Source organism: Thermobia domestica, chromosome 12 (genome assembly GCF_964235325.1).
Source record: "Thermobia domestica chromosome 12, izTheDome1.hap1.1, whole genome shotgun sequence".
Taxonomy (NCBI): domain Eukaryota; kingdom Metazoa; phylum Arthropoda; class Insecta; order Zygentoma; family Lepismatidae; genus Thermobia; species Thermobia domestica.
In genome coordinates, this window is record NC_137465.1 from 9,426,705 (window position 1) to 9,444,119 (window position 17,415).

General features: G+C 37.9%; 1 protein-coding gene across 3 annotated transcripts in view; it reads left to right on the plus strand.

The window, feature by feature from the left end:
- Positions 1-1,389: 1,389 nt before the first annotated feature.
- LOC145666324 (poly(A) RNA polymerase gld-2 homolog A-like) overlaps positions 1,390-17,415 on the plus strand; it is an 83,495-nt gene continuing 67,469 nt past the window's right edge. For 2 of the 3 annotated variants that reach the window (XM_081733426.1, XM_081733428.1), the window contains exon 1: positions 1,392-1,761. The gene's annotated coding sequence lies outside the window, so the exon portion shown is untranslated. Of the gene's footprint in view, positions 1,762-17,415 lie in introns of all 3 variants that reach the window. The other variant, XM_081733427.1, reaches the window with a different exon arrangement.

Genomic DNA, 17,415 nt, shown 5'->3' on the forward strand with positions numbered 1-17,415 from the left:
CGTGCCAAGAACAGCCATGCACGTGAGATATAAATATAATATTTATTTACATTTATTCTCCCCGAAGATCAAGGACCTCTGCAGGCCGGTAGCCAGCTCAAAAATGTAGGGGGCCCGACTGAAGTAAGGGGGGCCCGATCCAACCATACTATAGTTTGTCATCGTATTATAGTTCATTTGCAAGCCTACCGTGAAAATTTTAGGGGGGCCAGCGAAAATTTAGTGAGGCGGCCCCCTAGACCCCCCTGGATACGGGCCTGGACATCTGCTAGTTATAACAGCCAATTTAACATCAGATGTTGGAAATGTAGAGAAATAATGCAAATTTTGGATAATTAAATTTAAAAAAAATGCTTGAGCCCGGAAAGTTAATTCAAGTTATTGATTCATTTGAATTTCGAAGAGAGTCAAAGCTTCTTCCTTGTTGATGTCTATGGGCAGAGGACACGTTTCTGAAGGTGTACTGTTTTTGCGATGTTGAACTCGCAATTTTTACATCATATATAGAGTCAGGCCCAAGGGCGCCCGAAGATGATTTTCTAGAGGGGGCCATCTCCATGGTTGCTATGTTACATATGGTATTTAATATTACGTGGTTTGCTATATTATGTATACATTTTCGTGAGCCAGAGGGGGAGCGGGGCCCCACCCTGCCCCCACCTTCGGATGCCCATGGTGAGGCCCATAGCCAGCCCAAGAATGTAGGAGTAGACAGTAGAATTTAGCGGGGCCCGATGCAACCATAATACAGTGGCGGATCAAGGGAGCGATCGGGGCGATTGCCCCCTCAGAAGAGGAAACTTTCTTATTTTGTAAATATAAATAAAACCCATCTTAGAGTTTGAAGCTTTTAAATGTAGCTCTAAGTAGCGGTATTACAACTCACGCCCCCCCCCCCAGAAGTCCGTCCTGGATCCGCCCTTACCATAATATAATTCATTTGCAAGCCTACTGTGAAAATTTTAAGAGGAGCTCGGCCCGCATTCCCTCCGTGGATACGGGCCTGTATGAAGTTATATTTCTTTTCGTTAGATATGCTGGATTGCAGGATTCAAAATGGCGATATGTTTACTATCAATATTTCCAGATTAAAACTATGTTTGCTATTGCTTAAAAATAGCTACAAGTGATTGTATGCACTTGTCAATATATTTGCATCTGCTTTAGGAAAAATAAAAGACTAGAAGTTTAAGCATTCGTATTTTAATTTTTAAAATATTTGTTTGATTCCCGGAGCCGGTGCCAGAATTGAGCCGATCCTACAGCGAACCTTGCATTTATAATGTGTCAAACAAATGCTGTTGCTTTCAAAAATAAATTCTGTATTTTGGTTTCGGGAATTATGTACACATTTTTTAATTCAACATATTCCAACTAACGCTCCTGACATCTAGTAGTGAAATTCTACAAGTCCATCCCGAACGTTCCTAATTATGTAGTCTTTTAATTTTTGTTAGTCGGAATCGAAAATCTTATGTATCACGTCGCTAGGATAGCCCAATATGGCGACAGTTTGTTAGTCTTTGCTAGGTCGGGCAATAACTGTAAAGATTTAAACTTTGAAATCGAGATATGAAAATTACTTCACTTATTAAACTAGAATGGTTATAGTTCATACTAACATCGAAACCTAAAGCTCATTGCTATGCTGTAGTGTCTTAAGGAACAAAAATACAAATCCCGAGTGTTAAACCGGCAAAGATATCTGACTTCGCTATAAGAAGAAAAGGCGTAATGTCTGCTGAATATTAACAAGGAAAGGTATGCATAAAATGTTTGTAATATTTAATATTTACTTAATATTCACCTTGGGTGAGATATTCTAAAAGAGTGAAGGCGTTGCTTGGAGTGACAAAAAATATAAGGTGTTCATTACATATGGTGAAAACTAGTGTCAATTGTCAAACATTAGATTGGTGTATGATACATTTAATTGTTACTGGAATTATAAAAGCGTGATTGCTGATACTATATTGTTTTCTGTTGAATGATATTAAATTGGGTTTGATTTTCTAAGGCTAGCTGTTTAAAATAGCCGTACAGCTCTTCATTGCATTCCATACATTCTTTCGTGGCGTATGGAATTTTTGAGCTCTTATAGACCGAATATTACACCTGTGGAACAGATGTTAATACTTCTATCGTGCTAATGGCAAGTTCAGGAATTAACCCAAATTTATTTGTGTTTCGTGTCTCAAAATCTCGGCGTGGTTTAACAGTTGGTTACAAAAAAATTTAATGAAATCATTTGTTACAAAAGGGTAGGCAAACTGCAGAAACAATCTACGGTTTAGAGATGTGCTAATGTCTGCAGTGTTGTGTTGTAAATACTTGAAATTTCGTACCTTTTCTTACGATGTTCTTATTCATGACAGTTACAGTTTATAGGTTTTGAAGATTAAAATTGCCAAAAGTAACGATTCACTCAGCTTTAACTACGTTAACAATTGAAACACAAATCAGTATTCGTTCATTGTGTTTGTACCTGAGATGTGGGAAGGCATGGGAGTGTTGAACAAGGAACCGTGCTATCCCATTTTACAGGGGCATCTTTATATTCATGAAATACAAATCTCTCGTAGCACGAAATGGACTCTTACTGTCTTACGAAGTGTTTCTTATGGGAGGAGTGGCATTATTGGGTGCACTCTGACTTTATGAGGGCTGAATATAAGTACAGCGTGTGAACATATGGCATGAAAATTGCAGTGAGTAAGAGAATTTAAGTTTAACAAACCAACTTGTGCCAGTCACTAAAAATCAGGAATGCTATTTAACCCAATCCGGACAGGAGCGTAGCAGGGAGCCTAAGCGTTAGCGAGGGCGCGCGTCCGTATGAAGCATGCGCATGAGTGACGGTGGGTATACGCATAAACAAGGATAATGGGAAAACACTTTCTCATAAAAACGCATGACTTGCATGTGGCACAGCTTTGAGATATTTCCATGATCACTTTGTATACTACTTTCACATAGCGTTTCACTTCAATATGGCTTGATTGTGAAACACTTTGCATAACTAACGTATTATATATGTGAGAAATCCCTTTAAAATCAAATGTTTAATGTTTTCAAATCTCTGATACCGGTACTTCGAATTTTGCTTCGATTTTCTCTCATGTTTGATACATCATTGAGCTCCGTTGTTTTCTTACACTATTTTCGAACACCTTTCATGTATTTCGATCACTAAGGATCACGATTAAAGTTCTGTGTGGTATGGCTTCATGTTTATCAATACGTTCTTATGTACTTACAGATGCAGCATACGTATTCTTGCATTTTACGCATGTTACAGATAAGATTCCCATTTGCTCCGATTTCTTACACTATGTTCCTCGTTCAAAATCACAATTCATATTTGTTACGTAAATTTTACAAAACTGTGCCCCACAAAATAGGATAGCACGCAAGGAAGATGTTATACATGTAAATTAAGGTTCTGAATTGGTTAATTTGATAGAAAAAAAGGGGGCAAACTTTCCGGTAACGCTCCAGCTGTGCATCGTTAAGTTGAAACCTTTCAAAACGATGTAGTAGAGTAGGATATGGTACTAAAACGTAGTGTAAAGTAGGGTCAGGTTAGCTTGATGTTACGAAAGTTAGAACTTGTTCGTTGAAATTAATCGAATGTAATTTCCTGTGTCTACAAAGGAGAAAAGCTGGAGCGGCCACTGTGCATTTATAAGTAGGACCGCTGGAAAGGGGTATAGTAGAGTAGGGTGGGGTTAGCTTACAGAATTGGGATCTTTTTTGGGGTTCACCCGAGCAGACGGTTCTACCAAATAGAAAATTTATAGGTAAAGTACGATGTAAAACATTTTTCATGAAGGAATGACTGTGAATATAAGTAATTACTGTCAGTGCACGGCATATCGAATAAATTTTGAGCAATAGTGAAAGTATTGTATGTATAAGTGTTCTCTTTCACTGTCCTCTTTTATGCGTATACCCCCGTAGCTGACACGCCTGCTCCCTACGGACCCATCGCCTCGCTACCAGAGTGGAAAAAAATAGTTTTTTTAAAAAATAATTTTTGTTGATTTTTCTAATTTAAATCAAAGCTTCTTCCTCGTGTAATACGATTTTCTAATTTAAATCAAAGCTTCTTCCTCGTGTAATACGAGGGTCACTACGAAAGTTTCGAGATACGCATTGTTGTGGCACAGTATTTGAATTCCAACAATTGCGTTCGGTAATGGTATCCAGAGCGAAGAAGCGAAGCAAGTTTCAACGCGTGGCCGTATCGCCTTCACTTGTTTGTTGATGTGAGCAGTATTCGGCTGTCTAGAATGGAGCTGGAAAGGGAACATTTTCGGGCAATGATCCTTTACGATTTCAAAAGTGGTTTGAACGAGACACGAAGCCTTGACCGTTTGCAGGTGGCATTTGGGGACCTTGCTCCTTCCCGTGTTACAATTTTTCGGTGGTTTGGTGAATTCAGAAGAGGCCGGACATCGCTTAAAGATGGAGAGAGAGCTGGACGTGCGGCAACAGCTGTGTCAGATGAAAATATTGCCGCTGTGGAACAAATGATTCGAGAAAATCCTCGAACAACTTTCAAGGACATTGAATCTGCACTGAACATGGGATTGCCAGCAGTAACAAAAATTCTTCATGATCATCTTCGGCTCAGGAAGGTTTCATCTCGTTGCCTGCCTCACACTTTGACTGAACAGCAAAAGCGCATGCGTGTGGAATGGTGTGAAGGAATGCTTGCAAGATTTGATGGAGGCAATTCTCGACACGTCTGTGGCATTGTTACTGGTGATGAGATTTGGATCTATCAATTTGACCCTGAAAATAAACGCCAGTCTACAGTTTGGAACTTTCCAGACGGAAATCCACCCACGAAAGTGAAGCGACCGCGAAGTGTGGGGAAGAAGATGGTCGCAACTTTCTTCTCCAAATCTGACCATGTTGCAACTGTTCCACTTGAAGAATAAAGGACTGTTACTGTTGAGTGGTACACCACTGTTTGCCTAACAAAAGTGTTCCAGAAGCTTCGGGAACGGCGTCCAAGAACTGGATTGCGTGGGATCCTGCTTCATCATGACAACGCGTCCGCACACACGGCCAACATCACAATTCAGTTTTTAGAATCTACGGAGGTCAAACTTATGACTCATCTCCGTATAGCCTTGACCTGGCCCCATGTGTTTTTTTTCTTTTTCCCAGGATGAAAGATCACATGCCTGGGAAGAGATTTTGCAGCCCTGAATAAGCTGTAGTGGTTTATGAGAATGAACTTTCAACACTTGAAGAAAAAGACTGGCAACACTGCTTCCAAAAGTAATTTTCGAGGATGCAAAAGTGTGTACAGTGTAATGGTGAATACTTTGAGAAAATGTAAGTGTTAAATTGATTTTAAGTATGTAAATTATTTCACATCTCAAAACTTTCGTAATGACCCTCGTACAAGTCGTGAAGTGAAGTAAAAGCATTAGGATTTAGTATTAAATGTGAATTATGCCATGTAAGTAAAAGTATTGTGGTTGAATGTTGAATTAATCCCCAATCTTTAACCTATTTCAACCTCAAACAATGTTTCTTAAGCACTAAAGAAACAGCACAGCAACGTATATCGATATAACTTTTTTTTTTAAAACAAATATTCCTGATATTTGGCAGGGACATATTTTTAAAAAATCAGAACTAGCTTACGGCAGGAAATACATATACATTTTATCTGAAGTTATAAGTTTTCGAGGAGTCAGATCCCTCCAAATACGCCACTATTACCAAAGATCAAACAAGCAGACGCAAGCACAAATGAATTCTCGTCCTAAATGTCCATGGCGATTTTTCCGAGTGAAATAGTTAAGGAATGTTACGAAGAGAAGAAAGCAGGATTCCCCCGTTACCCGTTCAAAATGGGTTTCCCTAATCATCCTCTGCATGAAACACTAGTTTTTATACTGTGCTGTTGCTGTACATACATTTGGGTCTCATTGTATTATGATTATTATCTTCCATAATCGAATAATTTATTTCGAAATTTGGTTTCAATCAAGGATTTTTACTTACAAAATCAAGTGATTTAAATCAATGCACCCTGTTCGTGTTATATGCACTTTAGATTTTATGCCATTACGCGCACACTGTATTTATACTGAAACCTCCTGAAGTCAATTTGGATAGCAACAATGAAGCTCGTCATTTTGTGGATGCTCTGTGAAAAGAAATACAAAGCCTTACCTAACCTAAAACTAAGAATTGCGTCAAAATTTGGTAGAATCATATGCTCGAGTAATGCCCTGTTTTGTTAAAATAAATTAATACAGTTTCTTGTGTCCAGGTAAAGATACCAGCTGGAGCGGGAATTGTAAAATTCATCCGAAACAACTGATAAAGGCATGGTGCAACACAGCTGACAAAAATATTTGCGTGGTCAATCAACTGAGTGATCTCACTACCGTTGTTTATATGGCATATTCTACTGGTGTCTGGGGCTATTGAGCACAATGGGGGACGATTTGGAAGATTTCTGGGTAATAATCCATGCGAGGTTGAGAAAAGTCCAGTACGAGTACAATAAGCACAGTGGTTGCCTATCATCTCGTAGTGTCTTTAAAGCTCATGTTATAGTAGCGATGTTAAAAGTTTTCTTTATCGATAATATATACAGGTACGTTATAGGTCGACATGCATATTTTGGCTACAAATATGTATTTTTTTTTTTTTTTCGTAAAAGTCACCTCCGAATTCATTGACAACTGTATCCTATTTATTAAAATTTTATTTTATTAGGTAACCATGTGAACCTGCGCTCTCTACACAGCGCATCATTCGCATATGAACATGAATATCCTTGTCATTCCGAAGAACATTTGTATATGTCCCTTTACAGACACAAGTGGAGGACATGGGATCGGCAAGGGCTACCATGAAGGGGAGATTTTTTCGATTATTTTTTTCAATATATCGCTCCGTTTTCAATATTTGAGCAGTATGTAATAAGCAAATACACAACACACACAATTAATTATGTCAGTGATATATAGTGTTCATTGGGCAAAACACTCCAAAGAATAAAGATTCATCTTAGACTGGAGAAGTGGTTATCTTTCGTTTTTCATTATCATTTGGTCATGAAACAAACTCCTGAGAGATATTCGACCCCTGTATATAACTATGTTATGTGGGAATGTATAATTCGTAGGATATGTTAATTTTTTTTAAAAAAAAATCAACATTTCCAGTGTTCTCCTAAAAAATGTAATAAAGAAATAACGGCCACTTTTTGTTTTTAATTAATTTGAACTGAAGAGTCTGCTCAAAAGTTCCAATCGATCAGTGAAAGCGGCATCTTTGTAGAGCCTTTGGTTGCCGAGTACTCACTGTCGAAAGAATTGGCCCCACACACATAAACTTTTCATGACCGCAAACATTTAAATCTAGTATTTTAATATATAAATACTAGTTGAGGAGAGTTTCACTCGTGTCCGACCCAGTGGGAAGTGTGGGAATTTGAGAAGTAAAGGGAGACGGGTAGCATGCCACTTGGTTAAGGTTGAAAGGCACTCACAATGAGGGCGGGGTGAAAAGTTCTTGGCCTGACCCATAGATGGCACTCTAATCAGCAAAATTTTATTGTTCTTGCCTAGGAGCGCTTTTCAGTTGTTCGTATAAGTGTCACCTTTTTTTCTCAAGTAGTTTGTGTGCAGGTATTGTTGCAGTTAGACGTCTTGCGTGTTAGTTGTGAAAATTGATAAACTTCAATATCGTGCAGTAATCAATTTTTTCGTTCTGGATGAACTAACCTCTACGGAAATTCATCCGAAGTTGACAAAAGTTTACGGGATACTCTGCTCCTTCCATGTCAACCCTTAAAAAGTGGATAGCTGAATTTAAACGTGGTCGCGTATCCCTCGAAGATGACCCACGTGAAGGAAGACCGAAAACCGCAGCCACACCGGAAACAATCAAAAAAGTGCATGATATCGTGCTGGACGACGGGCGAGTGAAGGTGAGTGAGATAGCTGAGTGTGGGGATATCTGAGGAACGGGTGCGAAACATCTTGCACACAGAACTAGGGATGCGAAAGCTCTGCGCAAGATGGGTGGTGCATTTACTGACCTCCGACCAAGAGCAGATGCGAAAACTATTTTCGTAGCAATCTTTGGACCGATTCAAATGGGATCCGACCGATTGTGTGTGGTGATTTGTGACAATGGATGAGACATGGGTTCACGTTAGAAATGAAACAGCAGTCCAAGCACTGAGTGGAAGCCGGTGGTGCAGCGCCGAAGAAAGCGAAGACGATCGTATTGGCCACAAAGGTCATGGCCAGTGTGTTTTGGGATGCAAAAGGGGATCCTGTTAATTGATTACCTTGTACAAGGGAGAAGAATTACAGGCGAATATTTCTCCAACGTTCTTGACCAGCTGGATGCCAAAGTTCGCGAGAAGTCTGGCTTGAAGAAATTAATCTTTCACCAGGACAACGCACCTGTGCACAAGGGTGCGTTGGCGATGGGAAAACTGTATTTGGGGTACGATTTGCTTGGCAATCCCTCATATTCTGATTTGGCACCATCGGACCTCTATTTGTTCCCAAACTTGAAGGTTTTTTTTTTTTTCTCCTGGGAACCGCTTCACATCGAATAAAGAAGTTGAGATGGTCGTGGATGACTATTTTCACAACCTTCCGGACTCTCACTTCCGGGAAAGAATACTGATGTTGGAGAAACGCTGGACGAAGTGTATTGAAGTTAAGGGAGATTATGTCGAAAAATAAAATAATTTTTGAACTGAAATTCGCAATCTTTCATTGTCAGGCCGAGAACTTTTCACCCCGCCCTCATATTTTCTTTTAATCAGTTTTCTCTTTGTTTTATCTTCTGAAAAGTATGAAGTTCCAAGATATTTTGACTTCTAACACTCCTTGCCTCTAATAAATTTGAAGAACTTCAGTACAATACCTTATCCGTCTTTTACCGAAGAATAATGTAAGAGGCAGGGTTGGAATTCTTTCTCGACAGACACACTTTGTTCTACATATATTTTACCAGCAAGTCATACAAATGACCCATATTCATTTAAACTTAGAACAAGTTCGAAATTTCGTGTCACCATTGACAGCTATATCTTTTAGTTTTGAAGATAGACATGTGGCCTTTACTTTATTTGCCAAATGCGGCTAACTTTGCGATCTGGCTACCGAATTCAGAACTGAAAACTCGTGCCCCGACAGAATGCTTTTTAAGTCCACAGTTCATACTCACACTAGATACTACTTGGTACGTACTGTACGGTGAGTCCTTAGCAAAAATCGACTTCTTTGGGATTTATACAGTTTCTGTCGATTAGTCTCTTTTCGAGAAAGTGTATAAACGTTCAGATAATTGCATAATTTTTGCAAAGCTTCCTTTACCGAAAATTAGAGGTACCAGCTCTAATATTTTTCCATTTTTTCTACATAGTTAGTTCTACTTCGGCTTGTTATTTGTTTGAAAGTTTCTTAAACAATAATGTTTCATTGTCCATTAATAATCCATCCTTAATGGGGAAACTTATTTTTGGACTTCCCTCGTATATTCTGTAGCTAAATTATTGTCCACGTGCATTTCACTAATATTTGGATAGAGTTTGTGTTTTTTTTTTTTTTTTTAACATTTTTGTAGTTTAGAAAGGAACGGGTTTATGCCCCATAGCAGAACGAGAAATTTTAAAAAGACCGAAAGTATCTCCGTAATTTATCTCTATTATATTCGGTTATTCTGGTTTTACAGTTATTTCCTTTAACCTTGAACGACAGGGACACGAACACAGATACATCGATGACATTTAATATTTCAAGGCTCTCCCATCAGGAATCGAAACTGAGACCCCGCCTACTAAACTATGTGGTGGGTGGGGTACCTGGGTTGTTCCCAAGACAAGTAAGCTTGAGACGGACAACATCGTGCTCGAGGGTTTTTTTCGGGACAGTCCCACTTTCTCATTCTACGAATTTGTACATCAGAATTCACTTGGTTTAATCACAGTCTTTCTCAACTTATCAGACATAATCGTAGGACATTAAACGTAAAGATTACATTTTAAAGCTGTTAACCCAAACCAATCCGAACCGAAAAACATTTGTATTTGCTGTTGCTCATTGACATGTTCTCACAAAAATATATAGAAGAAAAACATGGGGAATCGTAATTACATTCAAAAGTGAAACAGCAGACTCATAATACCTTAACCTAAAACTAAACCATTACATATCGTTTGGAACTTTTCCAAAAAAATATATACGTATTATCTGAAAAATGACAATATAGTGTCTGTTTTGAAACAAAACTCAACCAAATTACGGTTCGTTTTTGGAAACAGTGGACACGGTCTGCTTAAAGCGAACCCAAACCAGTTAACCGAGTAGTGAGTCAATAAGAAGTTGACCCACGACCTACTACACACCGCGACCTACGACCGACTGTCCCACCACCATCGTGAACCACTGACGCATGACCCACCCACCACCCACCATGAACCACTCCGACCCTCCACCCACCATGAACCACTGACACACCAGAACATTGTCATCAACTGTGACATTTGTTCCACGGCCTCTTCTCTATCGACTAAAGAGTTTACACTTGCAATAAAACCAGGTTGTGGAATTCTACTAATCGGAGTTTGAATTTCTACGGTCAATCGCTGAAGCAGCACTCTGTTACAATAACGATGGATCTGACCTTTACGATATAAAATGGTATTGTTTGTCATCGGTAAAATTACGGTGAATTTCAATTTAATTACCATGGTCTAAATATTTCCTTGTTGAATTATCGATAGTTTTCAGCGGAAAAACGGATAACATTTTAAAGTCCGAAATCAAGGTAAGTAATTTCGTTCCCAAGGCAAGTAAGCTTGTGATGGGCAGCATGTGCTCGTGAGTTTTCTCGGGACACCCCCGTAAATGTCTAAAACGTGTCCCATTGCTTTGGAGTTATGGTCCTTTTAAAGTTCATTTTTTCTTGTTTTCGGCAGCCTGTAACTCCGAAAGGAAGCATTTGTGCACCCAGGATGGTCTATACTTTTTGTGTAATATTGGTGTTAGGAATCACCCCCCAAATGTTGTCTTTGTTGTTTTGGAACAGCCGATATATATAGGGTGTTAATGAACTATATCGACAAATTGTTAGAGGTGATTCCTCAGATCAAGATGAGAAAAAGTTTATATGGACCTCTCTGCGAAAAGTGCATAGTTTCAGAGCTAGGGTTGTTCAAAATCGCGAAAAAGTTAAATTTCAACAGGCAGTATTTCGAATTCCAGAAACTATTGATGGTGGTCGTTATCAGCGTAAAGGAAGTTACGCATACACAATTCAAAAAAGTATATTACATCAATTTTCAATGGGTGTGCACAGTATTCCATGCAGGGTATAATTCTCAAATATCCTCTCAATAGATTTTTCAGATATACCTTGATTTCAAGGAGGGTCCAAAGGAGACAGGAGGTAAGCCTTGACAACAATCGACATCCAGTGCTTCAGAAGGAAGTCGGAAGTGTTAGGAACCTGCAGCTCCATGGTTTTTTGTGTTCGGAATAACGTGTGATGCGATGTATTTCGTCATAGTATTTTTCACGATATCTTCACTTACAAGTGTGAAAGAAATAAAAGTCGCAGCATTCTTTCTTCCGAGGACGAGAGACCGTGTTGTTGACGATTCTTAACACTTCCGACTTCGCGCCAAAGGATTCCGTGTTACGACTGCCAGGCATATCGTTTGCCTAGTTTGGACCAATCATAAAGTGAGAGCTGGTTGATGGCATGTCTGGGAATTTCACCCTGCAGGAAATATTCATCACACCCATTGAACATTAATGAAATATGAATTTCAGGAATGTATAGGTATGACGTCCTTTACGCTAATAAGAACCGCCACTCCACGATTTCTCGAATTCGAAATAGGGCCTCTTAAAATTTGTTTTTTCCGCGATTTTGGACAACCATAGCTCTGAAAATATGCAATTTTCCCACAGGTCCATAGAAACTTTTTGACTTATTTTGCTGTGAGGAATCACCTCTTACAATTTTTCGGTTTGTCGGTCTAGTTCATTAACGCCCTATATATATAGGCGGAAAGAGCGGACTATAGAGGTTTTATCTCCAAATTTGAACTACATAATGGCAGTTGATTTCACGCGACAATAGTAACATCAACTACAATCTGGGTACTATACGTATTCTACCATTGTTTGTGTGGGACGGTGAGTCGTTTTCTGAGTGGGTCAGTGGGTTGTGGGTTAACAGTATGTGATCCACCACCCACCATGATCTCTGACCCACCGACCAACTCTGCTCACTGCAGTTGTAGACAGCATCTTCTGAACAGCATATTTTTCTTCACCCTCGACCCTAGCCATAGAAACTAAAACACGTTTCTGATTGGTTGCAGTTTGCGACTGTCCAGACCTGGTGTATGTATTGTCTTATAGTAGCCATAGAAGAAAATGGCCACTTTGTTGGAATTGAAGAAGAAATTGAGGTTAAATTTATATCATGGCAGTCAAGGTGGAACAAAACGAGCCCCGCGGGGCTTCTAACCCATTCCTCCTCCTCCTCCTACTACTACTACTCTTACTATTACTACTACCACTACTTATACAGTGGAATCGTATAGCAAAACTGCACACGTAAGGTAAGTAAATCACTTTTTTGAGTGTTATTTTTTATAAAAATAAAGAATTCTTTGGTCCGGGTTTGAACCCACACAGAAAGCAACTGAAATTACTAGCTCATGCGCCACTACGCTCGCCCACGAAGACCACCAGTAACAGCCATTTGATTTCTGCTATATTTATGGTACATGGCGAGAAACTGATAACACCGACTAACCAGAACCACGTATTTAGCTCCTATTAGTAGGGCCGAGCGTGATTTAAAAATATGCTTCTGAACACTGGTCAATTTGTCTACGTTTTACTTTCAAGGCCTCCATTTTCCTTTTTCATTTGTTTATTTTTACTTACATGAGATGAGTATCTCGAAGTGAAAAAGTAAAGCTTGAGGCATTGTTGGATATTGATATTTGTAATTGTAATAAGAGCAATATGACTTATATTACTACTTTGCTTTCGAGACACACAGCCTGAGTTTTTAGAGGAGCTAACTACTGGAAAAAATACATTTTTGAATCACTGTATAATATTTAAATTATTATGTAAAAAATTGAATGTAACTATGTGTGCCTAATCATCACGGCCAAATAGCAGTCAAATAAAATGAAGTTTGGTATATAGTTAGGCCTTAATCCAAATTGGGATGTTACCATACTGCTTTTATTATAATAATTTCCTAAGGGATACTGGGAATACGAATTTATGCGAAAAATTGAGTATCTCACAAGCCGTTCAACTTACGGAGCTGAAATTCAGTATATTAACTCTTTATTGAAAATAAACAGAACGTCTTCTAGCATTTTTTAAACTTCTCCTTCATGGAGAGGGCGGCACTTTGTATATATGGTAAATTTATAGTGGATTAGTTTATAAAAATAATCGAAAACGATCGATATTACTCGTAGTTGAGAAACAAACAATACAGTGCTTCGTATCATATATCCATGTACACTTACCATGCGCTTTGTACTATAATAATTGTTGAAGCTTGTTTATTATGTGGAGCGCTTAAAGCATAGGGCAATCAACCCATAAAGTTCTGAGAAAAATAGACATAAAATTTGTAATGTAAGCTTCTGTACGTTGGTCTACTTACCTTGATTTGGGACTTTAATAATTTCAGCCGTTTTTCCACTGAAAAGTATCAAGAATTCAACAAGGAAATAATTAGAGCATGATAATTGAAATTCATTTAATTTTGCCCATGACAAACACTACCATTTTATATCGTAAAGGTCAGATCCATCGTTATTGTAACAGAGCGGTGCTTGAGCAATTCACCGTAGAAATTCAAACTCCGATTAGTTATAATTTCAGAACCTGGTTTTATTGTAAGTGTAAACTCTTTAGTCGGTAGAGTTGATCATGGCCGTGGATCATGTGTCAGAGTTGATGACGATGTGTTTTGCTGGAACAGTGGTTCATGGTGGGTCATGAGTCAGAGTGGATCACGACGGGTGGTGGATCAGTGGGTCGTAGGTCAAGTTTTCATTGACATACGACTCGGTTAACTGGTTTGGGTTTGGTTTAAGCTTCAAACACAATGTGTCCGTTTATTTCAGAAAACGAACCGTAATTTGGTTGAGTTTTGTTTCAAAACAGACACTATATATTGCCACTTGTCAGAATATCCGTATATATTTTGGAAAAGTTCCAAACGATATGTAATGGTTTAGTTTTAGGTTAAGGTGTTATGAGTCTGCTGTTTCACTTTTGAATGGAATTACGATTCCCCAAGCTTTTTCTCTATATATTTTTTGCGAAAACACGTTAATAAGCAAAAGAAAATACAAATGTTGTTCGGTTCGGATTGGTTTGTGTTAACAGCTTGAAAATGTAATCTTTTCGTTTAACATCCGACGATTATGCCTGCCAGGTTGAGAAAGACTGTGATTAAACCAAGTGAATTCTGATGTACGAATTGACGGAATGAGAAAGTGGGACTGTCTCGAAAAAACCGTCGAGCACGATGTTGTCCGTCTTAAGCTTACTTACCTTGGGAACGAACCAGGTACCCCATCCATCAGTTTAGTAGGCGGGATCTCAGTTTCGATTCCTGGTGGGAGAGCCTTTGAAATATTAAATGTTATCGATGTATCTGTGTTCGTATCCCTGTCGTTCAAGGTTAAAGGAAACAACTGTAAAACCAGAATAATCGAATATAATAGAGATAAATTACGGAGATACTTTCGGTGAATCAGAAAAAAAGTGTTCTCAGGCTTCAGGTTAAGGATTCGAATTACTCTTAAGACCACTTTCTCTTCATCTTCTTGCGTGTTTGTAGGTCTTTTAAAATTTAAATTTGAATTCTCTGGACTATAGTATTTTGTCATGACCGAAATCAGTGTTTCATAATTAATAAAATATTAGAATCCTAAACGTGTGTAATTTGCTACATAGACGAATGTTTCTTGACTCTTACGTAACACAGCAGTCTTAGGGTAGTGGCTTGAGCATTCGTTTCGTAACTTAGGTGTCCGCGGATCGATTCCCTGTGAGGAAATTAAGAAAAATTTTTTTCATTTACAATGTTGATATTTCTGACGTATATTAACACGAAAAATAGTCAATTTCTCTCGTTCTTACAAGTTAAGAGTTGAAAGGACTTCCTTCACAGGAGAAATACTAACATGACGTCACAGTCTACAATCTCGATTCGCACCCTCTGAAAACTTAGCGTTTAGCAAACAATTCAGGAATACAAAGTATGAGTCATAAATGTGTCTGAAACGTTATTGTATTATTGTGGAATTGTTTCTAAGTTCTTCCACTCTTACTAGAAATAGTAATAATAATTTTGTTTGTCATTTCCAACCCGTTCCATATATCTATTCAACTAAATTTTGTAAATAGGAACTATTCTTTTTTATATATATTTGTATGCATATTTTGTTAAAATATCAATATAACGCATACATCATTCAAAGTCTTTTACCCAAAGAAAGGGCGTTACTATGTATCGTGATGATGACAAATTCTACTTAGTTTCTGTTCAAGTCATCCGAAGGTTCGATTTTCATATTGTCCAGTAGCTGACACCTTCTTTTCCGCCCTCTTCGCTTTTCAAAGTATCTCTTATAAGGCAATTCATCCTTATAGAGGATCCAAAAAATTCTTTTAATCTTTCATAACTTCAGTATGCTTATTTGCTCTTTCATAGAACGTAATATTGAGGTCTCTAATATTAAGTAATAATAATAATAATAATAATAATAATAATAATAATAATAATAATAAGAATGTAGAAGATAAATTCTGTATGAGAGCAGATTGTATTAAATTCGCCCCTAGTGTTAGGCAAAAGTTACAAAATTGTCGGGATTGGAGAGAAGTATCAGGATCATCAGGACATACCCTCTGCATACGTCCCTACAACTAGCTAAATGTTAAACGGAATATTTCCAGGCAAATTTCATGTAAAAAGTAGGGCTATTGAGCTCACAAGAGCCCTAAGAAAATTTGCTTTCAACTAATACTTATGCCGGCTAAGCTACAGAAGATATCAATGATGAGAATGAAAGAGATTTTGAAATACAGTGAGAGGAAGCGGAACCCGGAGAAAACCTACACACACACGTTGTTTGTCCAGCACAATGCGTACTAGGCAGGAGCTGGGTGGAACAGGATGAAGCATTCAATTCACACCTCAGTAATAATAATAATAATAATAATAATAATAATAATGTTATTAAAAGTTTTAAACTTGCCCTAAAATTTGGAAAAATTACTTAAAAGTAGATATTTCGCGGAAAGGGTTCCGTACCTTCCAAGACACACCTGTGCAACTACCCACATTTTAAACTAAAGCGTTTCAGTAAAATTTCATGTAGAAAGTAGTCTACTGTAGGTTTTAAGGAAAATAACAATATCACGCAACAGTAAGGCATATAATAAGCTAATTTTTAGGACATGCAGAGGTAAATATAAAAGCTCTGCTACAAAAATACCTACACAGACCATAATTCAATGAGCTCTGAAATACAAAGTAACAAAATAGCCTGTAAGATTCAGTCTACAGAGCAATTGTTACTTAAAGAATGGACATACACTATTTCGAGAATCGGGACAAGACGAGACATGTTTGCGATACTTTTCGTCTCGTCTCGATTCTCATCTCCAAACGAGACGATAATTTGAGTTACCCTTGTTCCGTCTCGAATGTAAAATGTTAATTCTCATGTTATTTTGTTTGTTTTAGAAACGAGATGAGAAATTCCTCTTCTCGTGGGCAACATTAAACAAAACCGAAATATTCTTTCCAAATATCACGTTTCTGCTTGTAATGGTATGACTTGAGCGATAATTAGCTCCTAGATTTTAATCTTCTACGAGATAATAATTATTAGTTTATTATTATTACTATTTTATATTCCTGAAGATTTCATACTTCAAGTATTGAAACATCCGAGTATTCAAATATCTGAATATAATAAAATGTATGTCATTACCAATCAATCGCCATCAAAAATCCTAAAGTAAAAAAAAAATCGTGCGACATGGATTCGAACAAGCGCCTTGACAACTGAACGGCGATCGCTACGCGGTAAACGATTCGTCTTTAGTCTGGTTACGTTAGGTTTCTTTGCCCCCGCTTGCAAAGTTGTATGTTATATTTCTTCGATTCAAAATCTTTCGTATTTCTTTTATGATGATATAACTGAATAATCTTCGGCAAACTTTATATTAATAACTTGAGTTGTTCTTAAACTTTTGGTTCACAAGTTGTTTTTCCTCCACACGAAACTACAGATATAACAGGTTTAATTCTCATACTCTGCATTTGTTTCAAAGCAGTCGC